The sequence below is a fragment of the Canis lupus genome, chromosome 12 (genome assembly GCF_003254725.2).
Source record: "Canis lupus dingo isolate Sandy chromosome 12, ASM325472v2, whole genome shotgun sequence".
Lineage (NCBI taxonomy): Eukaryota > Metazoa > Chordata > Mammalia > Carnivora > Canidae > Canis > Canis lupus.
This window is the reverse complement of record NC_064254.1, coordinates 42,266,477-42,281,115: the sequence shown is the minus strand read 5'-3', so window position 1 is coordinate 42,281,115 and position 14,639 is coordinate 42,266,477. Positions and strand designations below refer to the sequence as shown.

At 33.4% G+C, this 14,639-nt stretch overlaps 1 non-coding gene across 1 annotated transcript; it reads left to right on the top strand.

Annotated features, from left to right (window-relative positions):
* Positions 1 to 217: 217 nt before the first annotated feature.
* Positions 218 to 324, top strand: LOC112658764 (U6 spliceosomal RNA). Its single transcript, XR_003135943.1, has one exon. It is a non-coding gene; the product is annotated as a U6 spliceosomal RNA (small nuclear RNA).
* The last annotated feature ends 14,315 nt before the right edge of the window (positions 325 to 14,639 follow it).

The following is a 14,639-nucleotide window of genomic DNA, read 5'->3' as shown; positions in this document are numbered from 1 at the left end:
ATTTAGATCTTTCATCCATTTTGAGTTTATCTTTGTGTATGGTGAAAGAGAGTGGTCTAGTTTCATTCTTCTGCATGTGGATGTCCAATTTTCCCAGCACCATTTATTGAAGAGACTGTCTTTCTTCCAATGGATAATCTTTCCTCCTTTATCGAATATTAGTTGACCATAAAGTTCAGGCTTTTAACTAATGTAAAATTTTTAAATTCATTAGCAGGTGCTCATTTTAGCAGTACACATACTAAAATTGGAATGATATAGAGAAGATTAACGTGGTCCCTGTGCAAGGATGACGTGCAAATTCATGAAGAGTTCCATATTCTTAAAAAATCCTTTAACAGAAGTAAAGTAACATGTTGAAAGGGAAAAAGATAAAGCTCAAGTCTTACTTGCCTGAAAGTCTTAGACTTTCTAGATGATAGAAAATTCTTAAATATTTTGAAAAACTCCTACATCACTAGTCTTTAAGTTGAAAAAGAAAAAAACATATGTATAATACTTCTATGAAATAAAGAGGAAATAGGTCCAGTTTCTGGCAGCATGAATCAGTCTTTCCAGTTAGGGCAGCTCTCCCATTCTACTTCAGGCAGAATTTTCACAGGCTTTTCTCCTATCTAAGTCTGTCTAAGAATCTTACTTCTATTTCTGTTATTTTATCTAATTTGGGAAATAAGCAGGGTCGAAAACAAATGAAAAGAGCTACCAAAGAAAGAATAAGACTTTTGTCTTTTTCCTGAATTGGAACATTCCTCCTGACTAAAATAATATAAATTAAAATTCAATGAGTCATCCTTTTCCATCATTTGCAGGAGTACCACACCTGTTGTCTACCTTTACAAAAAAGATCAGTTGTTGAGAATAATGATTCATGCTGCCTACCCCTCTTCAAGGACTTTCTAGCTATCTATGCTCATCAGTAGCATCCATAAAACTAATTCTATCTGGTACTTTCTTCAGCCTAGATTCTAGAAATCACTAGACCTGTGCTGCCTCTGATCAAGGATCTTTTTACCTGACTTAAACTCCTGTGAGTAACTCAGGCATGTGATGCTAACCCCCAGTACCCTAGAAGGAGCCGTGAAATTCAATATGTGTAAAGCAAGCCACATTTGATTTCTAGCATTTTCTAGCAATAGAAAAGGCAACCATCACAAAACATCATTTATTCTCCACCAAAAGAAAGTTAATTTCTTCTATGTTTGTCCCAACAGTAGTTCAATATTGTGATAAATTTACATTTTGAATTCATTTCTTTGTCAGTCGTTAAAGACTATGGAGAAATAACAATAGTTATCATGCACTACATGGCTACTACTCTTTAAATACTTTAATTAATGGTTATATTTGACCTCACCCAAACAGATGAGTACTACAATCTCCATTTTTTTTCAGAGGTAGAACCTGAGGTTTAGAGATGTAGTAATTTATCATCATATAGTTAATAGAACTGGAGGACTAACTTGATTCAAAGACTTTTACTCTCCAAAGACTGTGTTCTTTTGCATTTTGCTATACCACCTCAAGAAAAAAATTCTACTAATTCTGAATCTGTTTAACAGAATTTTAGATAATTTAATCATAGCAAACATGCACCTTTGTACTCTGAGGATAAATCTGTTAATTCAACAAATATTTACTAAGTGAGAGTTATGTACCAATTGATGCCTTTTTTCTAAGTTCTTCAAATATTTGTCAATTTTATTAATGTGGAACCTTTTTTGGAAGATAGTACTCATTTTCCAAGTGGAAATCAAAGACAATGATTTCATCTGTTGCCAACTGTTAGAACATGGAGCCTATTATAAATCTTTAATACGTTGTTTCTTCCTTCAGGCTTGAGTTTGAATATGAAGCATTAAGTATTATTTTTATGACAATATAGGTATTTACAGAAGTTCAAATGTAATCTGTTCACTTTATAATAGGACACAATTGGTCAAGTCCTTAGCTTAAAAATCATAACATTGAACTAACTAAGTAAGAATTTCTAGAACTCTAACAGAAAAGTTGATTGATTCATATAACTGGTAACTTAATACCAAGAAAAACAAAAATTAATTATGTGGGACTGAATGAACTGGTGAAGATGATTATAATTTTTATGACTTTGATATACTTACATATTATCTCCTGAGAATCTCTGATCTGGGGAATTTTTAAATCCTTGGCTATTATTATTCTCTCAGTTATTGTATTAATAAATCTCCCTAGTGCATTGTATTCTCAGGGTTTTTAAATGCCTTTCTGCAGCCACTCACATTTCAAATGGTATTCACCAGAATTAGATAACCTGCAGAACTCAATGATCTAACCACATGTTTGTATGATGATAGTAAATGCTAGTAATAGCCACTACATGAATATCCATCCCAATGACTATGTTAACTATGGTACTAAAGAATAACACTACACTCGTGGGTTACAACAGCTTGTTGAGACAATGACCAAAAGTGGGGAATTGTTAAAATAACAAGCACTGGATACTATAGGAAAAAAAAAAAAAAAAGAAAAAGAAAAACTGTACACAATTTCTTGTCTAAAAACTTTCATATTAAATACCTTCTCTGAATGTTTGACTAGACCTTCAACCACAACAAATACAAAACTAAACTCAACATGCTCTTCATACCATACTCCATCACTAATCATACATTCCTTCTACATCCATCCAAATCTATTCTTCCAGTAATATCACCTATTTTTCTTATTGGTAAAAACCACCCACTCTTGTTGTACCAATCAGAAACTGCAAAGTCATTCTCTGCTCTCTCACCTTCTCCACCCTACTTCTCTAATCAGTCATCAAGGACCTTCAGTTCTGCCTCTGATTATTTTTTCTTTCCATCCCCTTATCATCTCCTATTTGGACTTAACTGAGATAGGCTTCTGTCCAACTTTTCCATCAGTCCTTTTCTCCCTTCTTTGTGCACTGTAGTCTGAATGCTATCCTTAAAATACAAATCCTATTATATCACCTTTGGGTAAAAATTCTGTTATTCCTCATTGCCAAACATGAGTAAAGTAGTTTTAATTACAGAGAAATACCTTTACATATATATATATATATATAATCTTTTTTATTTTCATCATACACATTTTTTCCCATGTACTTGGCTCACAGTATGTTGTATTTTTCCTGAAATATTTATTTAGAGCCATATTTTCTGAACTTGATTTTATGAGACCTACAAAACAATTGTATTTATTTCCATAAGGCAGAGACATGATCCAGATATGATTTATGAAGGTGAATATAGTAACAATTTTACAAATGAAATGAAGAAGAAGGGAAATGGCTACAGTAGGTGGTTGGTGCAATCTTAGCTAAGGATCCAGAGCCTGGGGAGTAGAGTAAGAATAGAGATTCAACAAGGTAGTGTGTGTGAGAAATAAGATTACAAATGAATATACCTGAGTTGTTATGATTCTCCTTATTAGGATGGTTTCTTGGTATAACACTCACTGTGACAACTGAAGGGACAGAAGAAACAAAGAGTCTTTTGGATTTTTCTTAAAAGTTATTTTGAGGATGTAGTTAATTTGAGGAAGTGAAAAGCAAATATGCAGAAGACTACGGTATAAGTAAATGAGAACTACTTGCATTTAACAGAGGAGTTGTATATAATATTACTAAAATATTGGAGCATCTTCTGGTCGCTAGATAATTAAACAATCTCCTGATTTATTTTAATAGTATTCATTTGTTAACAAACATTTTATAAGACTTTTAGGAATGAGTAAAATCTGAAGTGAAGAGTTGTGGGGCTTTTTTCTTTCTACTTTGGAGTCATGCTTTATGCTGAGCACTGTATGGAGAGCCCTGTGGAAATAAATAAACACAAGATAATCCCAACCCACAAAGGAAATTACAAACTTGTTGAGAATTTAAAAAAGCAAAATAAAAATCTAGAATTTAGCCAATTAGGTAAAAAGTTAGGCCCCAAACACTTTCCTCTTAAAAGTATATAACCAAAGCATGAAAAAAGGGATATTGGATTTGTTTTGCTTAATTTATTGGTTACTTACTAGAGCCAGAAGTCCCCTAACACTAAATAAAAAGAATGTATTCATGGGAAATAAGCAACACCTAAAAACATGCCTGCCAAGAAACCAGACAACCCACGCATAGCCAATAAAAGTGAAGACTCTTACTTCATACTCTAAATGCCCCTAGATTGAAACTGTGTCAGTGAGAGAACATTTCACAGATGTAGGATCTCTTTTTTAGAGATTTTTCTTCCAGTGTCAAAATTCTGTAACAAATAAATCATTGGTGGGCAGCCCGGGTGGCTCAGCGGTTTAGCGCCACTTTCAGTCCAGGGCCTGATCCTGGAGACCTGGGATCGAGTCCCATGTTGGGTTCCCTGCATGGGGCCTGCTTCTCCCTCTGCCTGTGTCTCTGCCTCTCTCTCTCTGTGTCTCTCATGAATAAATAAAATCTTTGGAAATAATAAAATAAAATGAATTAAAAAACAAACAAATCATTGGAGAATTACACCCAAACTTCTAATAATAATAATAAAAACAATAAACAGAAATGTTATTTTAAATTTCCAAAGAAAAGGATGCTCTGTTGAGCAAATGACTGTTTTGTAGCCCTTAGCATTATTTAAAGATCAGTTTCAGAGGCACCTGGGTGGCTCAGTCTGTTAAGTGTCTGACTCTTGGTTTCAGCTCATGTCATAATTTTGGGGTCCTGAGATCAAGTCATGTGTTGGGCTTTGTACTCAGCATGGAGTCTGCTTGTCTATTTTCCTCTGCTCCTCCCCTGGCTCTTTCTCTCTCTATGGAATAAATAAATAAAATCTTAAAATAAAATGAAAATAAAAATCACCTTCAGAGCTATGGTCAGGGCCATGTAGTCTAATTAGAAAAATTAAAGTCTAAGAAATCTTAAAAAAAATTAAAAATAAAAAATAAAATTTAAGAAATCTTATATATAGAACCCAAGAAAGGACAGATACTTTCAAAGTTTGGCTTCAAAATCTTTAATTTAAATTATATATAATTTAAAAATAAGTATAGCTTAAAGTTCAGTCCTGGTATAAAATTATGGATATAGAATGTTTTCCAGCTCTGCAGTAAAGCAAAATTTGTCCAAAAATTTAATTTTTCTATTTTTCTTTGTTTCTTCAGACATAGCATAATCAGAATCATTTCTCATTGGAGAACTTGAGGATAAATTACTAATGTCATTTAATGCAATTTTGATTATAGTTTATATTCTGCTTTGTCCTTCAAATGATCATTAAATGTTTCTCACTTCTCTCTAATGCTTAAAATATTATCCTAAATAAGCATAATGAGACAAAAGTATGAAATAAAGAAACTTTATTGAAAAATGAATTTCAATGAAAAGTCATTGAGATTTAAATTCAGAGAGGAGACATTCATATTGAAATTTCCTAAATGAATTTTGCTGCTGGGTAAAAGGGCCACAATAAAATGTGCCCTGGATCTCCCTGAATATAGGCTGGATGTAGTGACTTGTATTATGTCAAAAAAATATAGACAAGGAGAAAAATGACTTTACAGTGGAGAAACCTAGCAAACACCACTTTAACCAAGTGATAAAGATTGACATCACCAGTAATAATTTGGGCAGATATCATGTACTCCTTGATATGATATGATGAGAAGGTCACTTCATCTTATGATGTGCTTCCCTCAAACCATATCCTAAGCCTAATCATAAGAAAAATATCACACAGCTTAAGCTGAGGAATAGTCTACCAAATAACTGACCACTACTAAAAATTGTTAAGGTCATGAAAAATTAGGAAAGACTGAGATAATAATATAGACTGGAAGAGACTGGGAGACCAGATCACTAAATGCAATGTGATTTTCTGGATTGGATCCTGGAACAGAAAAAAAGGGCATTAATGGAAAAGCTGGTAGAGTCTGAATAACATCTATAGTTTAGTTAATAGTAATGTACCAGTACTATTCTTAGTTTTGATAAATGTGCCATGGTTATGGAAGATGTTACTTAAGAAACTAGATAATGGGTATATGGAAACTCTATATTATCTTTGCAAATTTTCTGTAAATTCAAAATTATCCCAAAATAAAAATTTTATTAAGGACATACACATATATATACACACACCCCACAGTCAGGATTTAATTACAATTTTTAAAAGAATAAGGATGCCTAATTACATACAGCAACAGGACCCTTCTTTTTATGGACAAACAAAGCCATTTTACTAGTTTCCTAATACTTGTTTTTGTATTTTTAAAGATTTTATTTATTCTTGAAATACACAAAGAGAGAGGTAGAAACATAGGCAGAAAGGGAGAAGCAGGCTCCTTGTGAGGAGCCTGATGCGGGACTCATCCCAGGACCCCAGAATCATCACCTGAGCCAAAGGCAAATGTCTGCTCAACCACTGAGCCACCCAGGTGCCCCAGTTTCCTGATACTTAAATCTAGGCTAATATTAAAGGAACTTTGAGATTTTAGTTGCACTAGAAATTTAAGGAGCCCAAATGAAACTTTTAGATTTACATTATGTATGCAGAGAAACTGGTGAGTGATTCGTGAAAGAAATATTACTGGTTTTCTTCAAATTATTATTAATTGAACACTGGGAGGACATGGAGAACTTTTTAATTAAATTTATACATAGATAAGCTGATACCCAGAAAATTTATCATCAGACTTGGAATCATTGTGTAGTCCTTCTGAATTGTGGGTTATAGTTCTTTCAACCATACCATGGAGTCTACTAGACTGTAGCCACAATTCCATGGGGAATGAGAGATGCCCAGCAGAGAAACTATCTTCTTTCTCAGTGGAATTTTGAGAAGGCAGTCAGAGCAAAGCCTTAGGTTTCTATCCCAGAAATCTACTGAATGGGCAAAGATCATAATTTTTGTATCATGATTTATAGAACTAATTTATGCTGCATCCTTTACAGGATTTTGATTATCTCCTTTACAACTCTACCTGGTTTAATTGCTGAGATAATTAGAATTATGAATTAAAGATAATAACACAGTTGCTTTCTGTGTTCCTTTTGAGTTTGACATAATAGACAGTCTCTGAGATGACATCTAATGATCCTCGTATAATCCCTTTGTGTCATTCAAAGGGAATTAGTGTAGGCCCAATTTAGTGACTTGCTTCTGGTGAATAGAATACAGCAGAAGTGATGTCACTTCCAAGATTGGGTTATAAAAGATTATGGCTTCTTCTTTGGGAGTGTTCAAGCTCTCTCATTTTCTCCTGAAGCACTTTCAGCTTGGGGAAAGCCAGCTGCAAGTCATGAAGCAGCGGTGTGGGGAGACCTACCAGGAGAGGATCAAGGGCTGCAACTTGAAAGTGAATGCTCCCCAAAAGCTTCCTGCTCAACTCATTTGTGACTTTAGGCCATAAAAAACCTTGAGCTAGAGCCATTTAGCTAAGCTATGCCTGCATTTCTGTGAGATAAGAACCTCTGATTATTTTTAAGCCACTATATTTTGGTTGATATGGTATGCAGCAAAAGAGAACTGACACAATTGGTAAGGGGGAAGGGACAGACTTCAACTACATACATACATATACTTAATGCTGAGTGTATTACTAAAATTTTCTATTATCTTTTTTTTAATCAAGACAATATAAAATAACTGTCACTTATTCAATTTTGTCTGTTGAGAAGTATGGTTTATAATTGTCTTAATTATCTAAAAATAATTATGGAAGCCCTTACTCTCTCATTTGTTTCTGCTGTACTTAAGGCCATCTTTGGGACCAACAAAATTAAAACAAAATGAAGTTGAGTTTTAGTTTTACTTTGTGATTGTTAAAATGTTTTAATGAGATGAAAATACATCTTTACTGAAAAATGTAATAAGTCACTTGCCATATATTTCAGTGAAATATATTGAAAGGCAACATATAGAAGTGTCTTCACTTGTAAGAACACCAGACCAGTACCTTAACGGGCACAGAAGCCCATGTGACACTTTGAAAAGTGCTTTTTTTTTTTTTTTTTTTGTTCTTTTCTACTATAATTAAATCATTTTTATATTTATATTATTTTTATTTGCTATATTGCATTTTGTTTGCATTTAAGGCCAGATCAAATGTCTTAATACTGCTTATATATCTTATAGTCCTTGCCTTTGTGATCATAGTACAATAAGAGTAACCACAAAAAACAAATCAAGCTGAATTTATATCAAGATCTTCTGATATTTCTCAACTAATATGTAATTATTGTGGAGAGGATGGGATATAAACTTGAACAAATTTTCCCAGCTAATTCTGCTGTTAAATCTCCAGCAGATAAATGTGACTCTAAAGAATTTTTCCTCTTTGAAGTCAGACAATTTTATGAATTTGTTTTGTTAATTTAAAAAATATGCCCTAGGGATTTTTATTATTGAACAGTTATGATAGGATACTGAAGACATTGAACATGGATTCTGTCCTCATATGACTCACCATCTTGTGGAAGGGACAGAGAAAAAGCAACTACTTACAATTCTGTGCTTTATGTATAGCATTTTTAAACTTATGGTTCAAAAGAATAGTGACTCCAAAATCAACATACAGAAATCAACTGCATTCCTTTACAGTAATGATGAAGCATCTGAAGAAAGACCAGAAAAAGGACATCATCCCATTCACAATAGCATAAAAATAAATAAATAAATAAATTTAACCAAGAAAGTGAAAGGTCTGTAAAATGAAAACCACAAAAGCTTGCTGAAAGAGATCAAAGAAGACACAATCAAATGGAAGGATACCCTGTGTTCATGGATCAGAATTAATATTATTAAAATGGTCATACCACCCAAAGCCATCTACACATTCAACAATCCCCATCAATACCAAAGGCATTCTTCCTAAAATAGAAGGAACAACCCTAAAATATATGTGGAACCACAAAAGACCCAAATAGTCAAAGCAGTCCTGTGAAGACAAACAAAGCCAGAAGTATCGTACTTCTGGATTTCAAATATACTACCCCAACCATAGTAAAAAACAGTGTGATACTGGCACAAAAATAGACATATTGATCAATGAAATAAAATAGAGAGCCCAGAATTAAACCCTGTCATATGCAGTCAATTATTATTTGACAAGGGAGCCAAGAACCCCAATGGAGAAAAGATAGTCTCTTCCACAAAAGGTGGTAGGAAAACTGGAGAAACACATGCAGAACAATGAAATTGGGCCCATATTTCACACTACTCACAAAAATTAACTCAAAATTGATTATAGACATAAATGTAAGACCTGATACCACAAAACTTCTAGAGGAAAACAAAGGAGAAAATTCAGCAATATTGGTTTTGTCAATATTTTTTGAGGCATGATCCCAAATGCACAACCAGAAAAAAAATCAGCAAATGGGACTACATTAAACCCAAAAGTTTCTGTATAGCAAAAGAAACAGTTAACAAAATAAGAAGATAATCTACAGAGCGGGAAAAAAATTTTTTGCAAACCACATATCAGACATATCTAAAATATATTTTAAAACCAGGTAAGTCAATAATACAAAACAAACAATCTGATTACAAAATGGGCAGAAGAACTAAATACACATTTCTCCAAAGAGGATATAAGATGGTCAGTAGACACATTAAAAGATGCTTGACATCACTTATTTTCAGGGAAATGCAAATCAAGGCCACAATAAGATATCCTCTCCCACTGTTAGAATGACTGTCCAGAAGAAAAGAAACAACAGGTGTTGGAGAGGATTTGGTGAAAAGGGAACCCTCATACATTGTTGGCTGGAGTGTAAATTGGTCCAATCACTATGGAAAAAAATAGTTTCCTCAATAAATTAAAAAATGAATCTACTATACAATCCGGTAATCTACTTCAGGGTATATATCAAAGGAAATGAAAACAATTAAAGATACATGTACTCTCCTGTTTATTGCAGCATTATTCATAATAGCCAAGATATGGAAATAATCCTAATGCCAATCAACAGATGAATGGATAAAAAAGGATGTGGTGCATATATACAATGGAATATTATTCAGCCATAAGAAAGGTAGATACCTTCTAATTTGTAACAACATGGATGGACCTTGAGAACCTTATGTTAAGTGAGATAAGTCAGATAAAGAAAGACAAGTACTGTATGATATCACTTACATATGAAATCTAAAAAAGGTATACCTATAAAAAAAAAAAAACTGAGTAAAGTGGTAGTTACCAAGGGATAGGTTGTAGAGATGGTAAGAGTGCTGGTATTTAAGAATACAAACTTAGAAACAGGTAGTAAATAAGCCATAGAGATTTAATGTACAGTACAGTGAGTATAGACAATAATATTGTACTAAAATTATGCAATGTGATGTCACTACATGGGCAATCATATTATAATGTATAAATGTTTCAAAGTAATAAACTTAAACTTACATAATGTGGCCCGTCACATTTATTCAATAAAATCTTTTTAAAAAGTGCAAAATAAAACAAATAAAAAATAGTGACTCAGTTTTGCTACTCTGACAGTTGGCATGAGTAGTGATGTATGAACATTTTAGTCCCTGTTATCACATTGTGGCTAGATTACTGTCTTAGTTTATTTGGGCTGCTATAACAAATTATCACACACTTGGTAGTTTATAAACAACAGAAATTTATTTTGCATAGTTCTGGAGTCTGGAAGTCCAAGATCAAGATCAAGGCAACAGCATTGTCAGGTCTGGTGAAGGCCTGTTTCTGGATTGCGGACTGCTGACTTCTCACTGTGTCTTCACATGGTGAAAAAAGCACAGAATATCTCTGGAGCTCCTTTTATAAGGGTGCTAATCCCATTTATGAAGGTTTTGTCCTCATGACTCAATCACCCCCCATTGCTTAACATCATCACATTGGGCATTAGTATTCCAACATGTGTTTTGAGGGGTTGGGAGGAACACAAGGATTTAGACCATAGCAATTACTAGAATTTTTTGTTAAGTTTGCTTTTCATTATGAGATGTTGATCAATAGATACAAAAAGTGTTTTAAGTAGGAAAATTGATTGTAATTGAGACAAAAAAAGTAAACTCATTGGAAATGAAGTTATTTGTACAAGAAAAAGGACAAAGGACAAATCATTCAACATGTTATAAATGTTGATTATGCAGTCAGTGATACTCAGCAAAAGACAAGGAATAGTTAGAGATGAAATAAAAAAGTATCCATTAAAAAATATATATTTACTGTGGTTAGGAAGATCAACAGTGTGAAATACCTATTGACTTAATGATATCTCAAGGAAGGGTAAGACTTTGAGATGAAAGAATTGATGAAGAATTTTTTTTTTTTTTCTGGAAGACTAGGATAATTCACAGGTTCAAGGCCTGTTGTCCTTTCTATACATCATCAGATTGTGTGGTGGTACATGCTGGGTGCTGAGGAAGAGACTCGCTGTGATCTTCATCAAGAGAGACATTACTTGCATTAACAGATATTCATAGGGATGCAGCAGTTTGTTTTGAGAAAAACTAGTGGCTAAGAATGATATATTAGCAAGAAGACAAGTGTGCCTGGTTTTAAAGCTTCAAAGGACTCAAATTTAAGTACACACATTTTGTCAAGATGCAAATGGAGTCTGTAAGTCAAAACCCTTCTTAGACACTGTAGGCTGAAATACAAAGAGGTTTTGGAAGGCCTACTCTGTGATTGGAGGTTAGGTACAAGTTTCAGAGAAATATTCATAGTTTAGAGCACTCAGGACAAATCTTTAGAGCATCAACATACACACAGAAGGTCCCACCTTGTATCTCAGACCCCAGCATGACCCAGTGGTCTCTTCTCTGTGAATATGGTCCTAGTTTCAGCTCCCAAAGCCTCTCTTTTTGCTGGTTCCCTGTATGCTTGTGGATAAACTCTGACCTGTACTTGATAGATCCTTTCTGCTATCTGTTGCACTTCACCTTGTCTTTTTGTTTTGGTTTGTTCCCTGATTTCTTGAATCACAAATCTCTTAATGACACAGTTAAAACTAATTGAATATAGTTAAGGAGGATGAACATAATGTTCTCTATTCTCCACTGGATCATAAAAATGTCCACTGAATAAAAGTATACTTTATATAAAGTCATGATTTAAGCAAGTCATTAATATTTTGTAAAAAGCAATAATTTCTCATATCACAGATAGTGAATGTTTTTCCCATATGATCTAAAGAGATATATGAAAACAATATAGTGTTTGTTTTATAAAGAGATAAAATGGTATGAGTGTCATAATCTTGATTAAAGTACAAATTAGCTGTAGTCACATGTACATTATTTATATAAGTAGAAACTCAAAGATAAAATGCAATAGCATAGAGTAAGTCTTTTAACTCACAAACAGATGTGACATTTTATAATCTACAAGTAGCCTGGAAAGAATGGGTGGGTGTTTATCATATTCTTTCTGATGTTTCCAGCCTAAGTAGTAAAGGGATGTGTAAATTTTCTAAATTTTGTCAGTAAAATTTATTTCATCCATTGCTAAAATTCAGTCACTTTGAGGGTGAAACAAAGCAGCTGTTAATACCATATAACTTTGCTTACACTGTAGTTGAGGACAGAACATTGTGTAGGACCCATACTATGCTGTAGGAAAAGGCCAATACTTGAAGATGAACTATTACAAGTCTTTGTGGTGGCCAATGCACATTTAATCATTTACTATCCTAGAGAGAAATGTTTTACACTAAATCCCACACTAACCATTTTCAACTGACTAATTGTGTGCCTTACTGACATTTTAAAGAAGAATAAATAACCCAAAGTTGAGTAAAAAAAACCCTTATGGGGGAAAGAAAATGAGCAGGATTTGTTGAATGTCGGAAAAACAAAGTCATGGTAGGTGTTTGATAATGTTCAGCATATTGAATCGTATACTTTCTACATTTGTGTACTCTGTCCTATAAACTGTATCCTCCTTAGTCTCCTCAAATCAGAGTCTGTGTGCTTCTGAAGGAGTTCCCTATTCTGTGCTGCACCTTGGAAACTCTCAAGAGCTTAAGCTGGGACGACCTGACTCATCTGCTTCATTTCCATTCCCTTAAGGATCATTGTTATTCGATGTCTAATGTTCAGTGCATTCCAAACTATTGTTTCATGTATTTTATTTGTTGTTTCAGCTGATTCAGGTAGAAGGTAAAATCTAGTCCTCCATTATGTTGGCTAAAAGTGGAAATTTTGTTTGTTTGAATTAAACAATTGAATTCCCCTGGTTATCACCAGTTCTAAGTCAGTTTCCCCTATGATTCATTTTGAATTTTGGAATGACATAGGGGGTGGAGGTTCATTTTCTATTTCTATAGATAATCCAGTTTTTCTACCACCATTTGTTAGGAAGAATTATACTGCATGGTTTCACTTGTATATGGAACTTAAAAAAGGTAAGTTGAACTTATAAAAATATAAGGAAGAAAAGTGGTTTCCAGAGACTGGGGTATGAGGTAATAGGGAGGGATTGATAAAGGGATACAAATCTTTCAATTTTAAGATATATAAAGTTTGAGAATCAAATGTATAACACAGTGACTATAGTAGTTGACACTGTATTGTATAATTGAAATTTACTGAGAGCAGAACTTTAAAAAAAGGTAAATATGAGTGGTGATAGATGTGTTAATTAACTCAGTGGAGGGAATCCCTCCACAATGTATATGTATATAAAATCATCACATTGTATACTTTGATTATCTTATGATTTTGTCAGTTATCGCTCAATAAATCTGGAAAAAGAGGTATTTCTTTTCCCACTGAGTTTAGTTGATACTTTGGTTGAAAATTAATTGACCATAAATATGAGAATCTAGTGTTATAATCATTCATTCCATTGACTAATTATCTCTTTGTTTAGGTATGCTTTAATTTCAGTGTTATTTCATAGTTTTTAATGTAGAAGTATTGCACATATTTCATTAGATTTATTCTCAGATATTTGAAAGTTTTGATAGTATAATAAATTGCATTTTAATAATCTCATTTCCAATTATTTCTTGTTAACATATAAAAGTACCATTCACTTAGTAGCTTTTTAGTAGATACATAGATTTTTCTACATGTGTAATCATGTCATCAGTGAATAGTTCCTATCTTATAGTTCCATCCTTTATTTCTTTGTCTCACACATGACCAAGAGTGTAGAATTTTTGCCCTGTCTCAATTTTAGAGGAAAAGGATTTAATACTTCACCATTGAGTATGATCTTAGCTGTAGGCTTTTAATGGATAATCGATATCAGATTGAAGAAGGTCTTTCTCTTCCAAGTTTTTTTTTTTTTTTAAGATTTTATTTATTTATTCATGATAGTCACACAGAGAGAGACAGAGAGGCAGAGACACAGGCAGAGGGAGAAGCAGGCCCGACGTGGGATTCGATCCCGGGTCTCCAGGATCGCGCCCCGGGCCAAAGGCAGGCGCCAAACCGCTGCGCCACCCAGGGATCCCTCTTCCAAGTTTATTAAAAGTTTTTATCACAGAAGAGTGTTAAATTTTGTTATATACCTTCTCTGCATCTATACAGATAATTCCATTATATGTTATTAAGATAATATCTCCTTTATTATGTGTAAAGTAGTAATTTATACTGATTGAATTTTGAATATTAGGCCAATGTTGCATTCTTGGGATATACCTTGCTCAATCATAAAGTATTGTTCTTTGTATTTGTTGCTGAATT